The sequence below is a fragment of the Pyxicephalus adspersus genome, chromosome 6 (assembly GCF_032062135.1).
Source record: "Pyxicephalus adspersus chromosome 6, UCB_Pads_2.0, whole genome shotgun sequence".
Taxonomy (NCBI): Eukaryota; Metazoa; Chordata; class Amphibia; order Anura; family Pyxicephalidae; genus Pyxicephalus; species Pyxicephalus adspersus.
In genome coordinates, this window is record NC_092863.1 from 38,633,534 (window position 1) to 38,641,069 (window position 7,536).

The window sequence follows — 7,536 nt, forward strand, 5'->3', positions numbered from 1 at the left end:
CTTTATTGTAGGAGCAGTTCCAAGGAGCAATAATGACATATGACTATGGTAGGGACATTAGATTGTGAGCTCCTTTGAGGGACAGTTAGTGAAACAGCTATTGACTTTGTACAGCGCTGCCTAATATGATGGCGCTATAGAAAATACTGTGTAATAATAATCATATTAATTTTGTTTTTAATGCCTTACGAATCTGTGCAACTAAACTTCTATCCCAAGTGTGACCCATGTTAAATGACCATGTTAAATTCTCTCTATGTTCTCTTGATTGTAGGAGCAGTTCCTGGTTTTGGATTTAAGGTAAGATTAACATTGCTATGGAGCCATGTTAAAATAATATGTGTTTTTCTCTCTGTTTTCTCTATTTTTTATAGGAGAAGTTCCTGGTTTGGATTTAAGGTAAGATTTACATTGTAATAAAGCCTTGTTCAATGAATTTGTGTATTTCTCTCTATGTTCTCTTTTATTGTAGGAACAGTTCCGGGTTTGGATTTTGGGTAAGATTATAAATTTCCATTTGTATTTAAAGTATAAGAATTCTGAATTTCTGTTTTAAAGTATAAGAATTTATATAGGGAGTGCGACCCATGAGCTATGTTAAATGATCTTGTGTACTTCTCTTTGTTCTCTTGATTGTAGGAGCAGTTCCTTGTTTGGATGTAAGGTAGGATTATCATGTTTATTTTGTATTGAAATGCATGACGAATCTTTGCAAATAAACTTCTATCCTAAGTGTCACCCATGTTAAATGACCATGTTTAATTCTCTCTATGTTCTCTTGATCGTAGGAGCAGTTCCTGGTTTTGGTATTAAGGTAAGATTACCATTGCTATGGAGCCATGTTAAAATAATATGTGTTTTTCTCTCTGTGTTCTCTTTTTTGTAGGAGCAATTCCTGATTCGGATTTAAGGTAAGATTTCCATTGTAATAGAGCCATGTTCAATGAATTTGTGTATTTCTCTCTATGTTCTTTTGATTGTAGAACCAGTTCCTCGTTTGGATTCATGGTAAGATTAACAATGTTAAGCAGCCATGTTAAATTAATATGTTTATTTCACTCTATGTTCTCTTGTTTGTAGGAACAGTCTCTGATTTGGATTGAGGGTAAGATTACCATTTTTCATTTGAATTTAATGTATAAGAATTCTGTGCTGACAAATTTCAAGTGTGACCCATGAGCCATGTTATATGATCATCTGTAATTCTCTCTCTATTTTCTTGATTTCAGGAGCACTTCCTGGTTTTGAATTAAGGGAAGATTAGCCTTGTTAAAGAGCCATATTAAATGATCATGTGGACCTCTCTATGTTCTCTTGATTGTAGGAGCAGTTCCTGGTTTGGATTTCGGGTAAGAATACCAATTTTAATTTGTATTTTAGGTATAAGAATTCTGAATTTTCTTTATTTAAAATATAATCATTTCTATGGCAAGTGTTACCCATGATCCATGTTAAATGATCATGTGTACTTCTCTTTGTTCTCTTGATTGTAGGAGCAGTTCCTGGTTTGGATTTAAGGTAAGATTAATATTGTTAGACAGCCATGTTAAAATAATGTGTTTTTTCTCTGTTCTCTTTTTTTGTAGGAGCATTTCCTGCTTTGGATTTAAGGTAACATTACCATTTTCCATTTGTATTTAATGTATAAGAATTCTGTGCAGATAAATTTCTATGCCGAGCAGTTCCTGGTTTTGATTTTTTTTTTTTTTTAAACTGAATTTTTATTGAACATTTTCACATACAAAGACAACCAGGCTTATATTGCAAAACATCTCGTAAACACAGCATACAGGGTGATAGGTACATCCGATAATGGTACATAAAACTCTAGCGTAAGTAACAGTAAAAAACAGTGGCTTGGATTGGATTTATGGTAAGATTTATATTGTTTTGGAGCCATGTTAAATAATCATGTGTATTTCTCTCTTTCTTTTCTCATCAGTTTAGGAGCAGTTCCTAGTTTGGAATTAAGGGAAGCTTAGCATTTTAAGGAGCCATGTTCAATGATCATGTGAACTTCTCTATATTCACGTTATTGTAGGAGCAGTTCCTGGTTTGGATTTAAGGTAAGATTTACATTGTTATGGAGGCATGTAAAATGAATATGTGTATTTCTCTCTATGTTCTCTTCATTGTAGGAGCGGTTCCTGGTTTAGATTTAAGGTAAGATTAACATTGTTTAGGAGGCATGTTAAATGAATATGTGTATTTCTCTCTATGTTCTTTTGATTGTAGGACCAGTTCCTCCTTCGGATTTTGGGTAAGATTACCATTTTTAATTTGTATTTAATGTGTAAGAATTCTGTGCAGATAAATTTCTATGCCGAGTGTGACCCATGAGCCATGTTAAATGATCATGTTTAATTCTCCCTATGTTTTCTTGATTGTAGGAGCAGTTCCTGGTTTAAATTAAGGGAAGATTTGCATTTTTAAGGAGTAATGTTAATTGATTATGTGTACTTTTGGTGAATTGTACTTTTGGTGAATATGTTCTCTTTTTGTAGGAACAGTTCTTCGTTTGGATTTAAGGTACGATTTACTTTTTTAAGGAGCTATGTTTAAAGAATATCTATATTTCTCTCTATGTTCTCTTTTTTTGTGGAGCAGTCCCTGGTTTGGATTGAGAGTAAGATTACCATTTGTCATTTGTATTAATTGTATAAGTATTCTGTGCAGATAAATGTCAATGCCGAGTGTGACCCATGAGCCATGTTAAATGATTGTGTGTAATTCTCCCTATGTTATCTTTATTGTAGAAGCAGTTCCTGGTTTGGATTTAAGGTACGATTTACATTGTTATAGAACCATGTTAATGGAATATGTTTATTTCTCTTTAAGTTCTCTTGATTGTAGGAGCAGATCCTGGTTTGGATTTAAAGTAAGATTAGCATTGTTATGGAGCCATGTTAAATGAATCTGTGTATTTCTCGTTATGTTCTCTTTATTGTAGGAGCATTTCCTGGTTTGGATTTAAGGTAAGATGAACATTCTTAAGGAGCCATGTTAAATGATTATGTGTAATTCTCTCTATGTTCTTTTGATTGTAGGAGCAGTTCCTGGTTGGGATTTAAGGTAAGACTAACATTTTTTGTTTGTATTTAAAATGTGTTGTCTCAGAGTTTCCATATTACTGAACCATAGTTTGAACCATAGTTTCCGCATTAGGAATCTTTGCAGTTAAACGTCAGTGCAAAGTGTGACCTAAAAGCTATGTTAAAAGAATATGTGTGTTCTCTGGATTTTTAGAGCAGTTTCTGGTTTGTCTTTATTTTGTCAAGTGTGGATGTTTTTTTTTTAAATTATTTTTATTAAAAGATATCAAGGTACATACAGAGAAAAGAAAATAAAGTGGTCGTAACATACAGTTCAAAAAAGAACATACAGCAGGGTTAGGTTGTAACAATACATATCTTCAAGCTTCTGGCTTAACGGCCAACCGCATAGAAATACAAACATTGTAACCAACTCGTTGTGCTGTATCAGTAGCAGGAACCATGATATCTTAAGGTTTTCAAAAACATTTTTATAAGAAAAGAAAAAAAAGGAAGAACAAACAAATTACCTAATAAAGAGAAAGAGAAAAAGGGAAGAAGGAAGGGGGGAGAGATGGGGGGGTTAAAGCGGGCATTGACCAGCTATAGAATCATTCACATCTCTGAAACAGTGGCAGAATGCAATTAGGCATCCATCCCAGAATACTCAGGTATCTAGGGGGGTGGTCATAACAAACGGCAATATTCCTCAGTAGTGATAAAGTGGATCCAGTGGTACCAAGTTTGTGCGAATTTTTTTGCTTTCTTAGCGTCAGTGGATATCATATCCTCCATGTGATATATATCAGCAACCCTTTGCAACCAATGTACTACCGTCGGAGGGGCAGTATTCTTCCAAAACGCTGGGATACAGGCCTTAGCTGCATTGAGAAGGTGTCTCAGGAGAGAGTTACTATAGCACCTGCGGGACATGTCCGAAACATGAAGAAGTGCCAGGGCCAGATTGCCCCTCATATCCACTTCTGTAAGCTTTAAGATAATATTATCTACCGAGCTCCAATATAATTGCAATTTTGAGCATTCCCAGAAAACATGCAGTAGCATACCCTGTGTGCCCCACACCTCCAGCAGGTGCTATCCGACCCTGGGAAAATCTTAGCAAGCTTCACCGGTGTCCTGTACCAGCGAGTGGCCAACCTGTAGTTGGTTTCCTGATATTTGTTGCAAATGGACGCCTTATGACAGAAATGGAGCAACATATCTCTCTGGGCTTCAGTAAAACAAGTGTCCAAACCAGCTTCCTATTGGGATACAAATAAAGGGAGTTCTGGCGTGTATACAGATAACAGGGTTTGATAGGAATGGGAAAGTGTGCCCCGTACAGGTTGACCAGTTGGACACAAGTCCTCTAGAGGAAGAAGCGATCGGGCTATTGTATTGGGCCGCGGCAAGGATCTCAGAACATAAGTGAGTTGTATGTGGCGCCAGGGCGACAATGAAGGGAGATCCCTTTCCGTTTGTAGGGTCGGAATATGTTGCCATTCCCCATTGTGTATGAAATGGAATATTCTATACACACCCAAAGCACGCCATTGGCGAAATATTGGGTCAGTCTGGCCCGGGGGTAATCCAGGATCGCCTAGAACGGGAGACATTGGAGACGGGTATATGGTTACGTTTTGAGAGGAGAAGTCCTTAGTGACCACTTTCAAGGTCTCGCCAATCAATGGATGGGTATACATTGCCGTCCTGGCTGCCGGTGTCGACCAGGCCAATGCGGCAATGGGGGCAGTAGAGCATGCATCCTCCAACCCAACCCACAGTTTGGAGCGCTATTCGTGCACCAATCCAGCAGCCTAGACAAGTGCACTGCCTGATGGTATAAAACTGGGTCAGGGAATGCCATTCCTCCATTGGCTTTGGGGAGTCTTAGTAATGTCATCCTAAGCCTGGGCACCTCATTAAGCCAGATAAATTTTACAAATTCCGAACGGAATTTTCGAAGGATAAAAAGCGGGATGTATATTGGGAGTGCTTGCAGCATATACAACAGTCTAGGCATAACATTCATTTTAGGCACATTGCACCTCCCAAACCATGTAAATGTCATCTGTCTCCACCTCTGTATATCACTTCGGATTTTATTTAATAGAGGGATAAAATTGAGATCTACAATTCGCGTTAGATTAGCAGGAATCTGTGTGCCCAGGTAAAAAATAGCTGAGTTAGACCACTTGAAGGGGAAAGAAGGGGCCAAGGCCTCTCTAATTTTTCTGGGAAGAGTAACACTCAGTGCCTCTGACTTTTGCAGGTTATTTTGTAATTAGAGAGTGAGGCATATCTGTCTAGCTTTTGCATAAGAACCGGCAAGGTAGTTACCAATGTTGCAACATAAAAAAAAGCAGCTACCTTATTTATGTTCAGTGGGGACAATCTGGACTCCCCTGATATCTCCATCGGCACGAATTATTCGTAGGAGGGGCTCCAGGGTCAACACAAACAGCAAGAGAGATAGTGGGCATCCCTGTCTCGTCCCATTGGTAATACAAAAGGAGTGGGAGAGTTCACCATTAAACCGTACTCTGGTGCAGAGCAGAATATGAGGGGGAAGACCCAAATGTGTCAATGTGGAGAGCAGAAACGTCCAGTCCACCCGATCAAATGCCTTCTCAGCATCAGTGGAGAGGAGCATTAGAGGGGTGTTGTGAGTATGTGCATAGTTAATAATATTCAGGGTACGGATCGTGTTGTCCCTGGCTTCCCTCATCGGGAGAAAACCGCTTTGGTCAGGATGGACAATATCATTCAGTATTGGAGTCGGCCTATGCGCTAAAGAGGTTTTGATTTTCGGGATATACATGGCCGCCTTCTTAGACCTAAGCGCCCTAGCCAATGCCCTACCACAGTGGTTGGCATGTTCATAGTAGTGTGTGTTTTAGCCTTTTCTCTGTACAGGGAGTTAATTTGTGTACGAGTGGCGAGTAGTTGGGATTCCAGGTCTATTGTTGGAAGCCTTTGTGCAACATTTCTAAACGATGCAACTCCTGTAACAGAGTATCAAGCCTTTGTTTGGTTAGTCTTTTGAGTCTACAGCTCTGTTGTATGAACAGACCTCTAATATAACATTTATGAGCTTCCCATACATAAAGTGAATTGTCTGTAGATCCTGCATTGTTGGCAAAGAAGGATGAAAGTTCTTCCTCAATCTTTGCGGTCAGTTCGGGGTCGTCGAGCTGTGCCTCATTCAGCCTCCAAACACTGGGTTTACATTCATATATCCTTCCAGAGATCTCTATCATAATGGGGGCGTGGTCAGAGAAAGTTATGGAACCAATACTCGAGTCGCTAACCTGTGAAATGGCATCATGGGATATCAGAAAATAATCAAGTCTGGAGTAAGTATTATGGACTGCGGAGTAGAACGTATAATCCCTGTCTCCAGGGTGTTGAATACGCCAGATATCTATCAATTGATTGTCATGTAGCAGTGCTTTCAGACGTTTATGATGGGAGTAAGGCAGGTGGGAACGGCCTTTGGATATGTCTAAGGACGGATCTAAGTTAAAATAAAATCACCCCCTTTAATAATGGTACCTTGAGCCACCTCAGATAAGAGGGTCAGAATATATATTTAAGGACAGCCAACTGGCCGGTATTAGGTAGGTATACGTTTACAAATGTAAATAGTTGCTTCTCTATCATACCCTGGACTATGAGGAAACGACCGTCTGGATCACTTTACACAAAGAGGGGGACCATGGAAGAGAACCATCTATTAGAATGCTAACTCCCCTAGATTTAGAATCGGGTGAAGTGCTCTGATAACTGTATTTGGCTTGTTTGTTACGCAGGACCGGGATTTTGTCATGGCGGAAGTGTGTCTCTTGCAGAAAAACAATATGGCTTCTGCATTTTCGGAGTGTATTGAATAGGACTGAACATTTTGAGAGAGAGTTTAATGCCTTAACATTCAGAGATGTGAGTGTGATAGTCATAATTCCTGTGGTCCAACGGTAAGGTATGGGAGGGGGAAGGGTGGGGGAAATTAGTAAAGAATAGGAGGAAAGAAAAGAAAGAAGAAATTAAGAAATCAATAAAATAAGGTGCACAAAGAAGAAAAAGCAGCGAGAAAAACTAAACAACTTAAAAGGAAGAAGAAATAGAACTCTAGGCCCTAAACCTAGGTAGGTAAAACAATATACCACAACACCGACCTCTACAAGAGGCCGGGTGTACCTATGTGGGGGTAGTGTAGGCAAGAACACTATGAGCCGCTGGCTCACCAGCAGCAGCAACATAAAACACGCATATAACTATAAGTAAATCACACAGCTCTAGTAAGTGAAACCAGGAAGATATGCCGTTTCCAAAAAACAAGGAGAGGAGATAGAAATCTAAACTTACAAGAGTAGAAAGGTTTCACAGGAATGAAGGTCCCAAAGACATTCAATAAAGAGCATACCAATATTCAGCCATACTAAAGTGCACATCAATACACAATGCAGGCTACTACAGGGTCCGAAACAATAACCCAGCTTCAAAG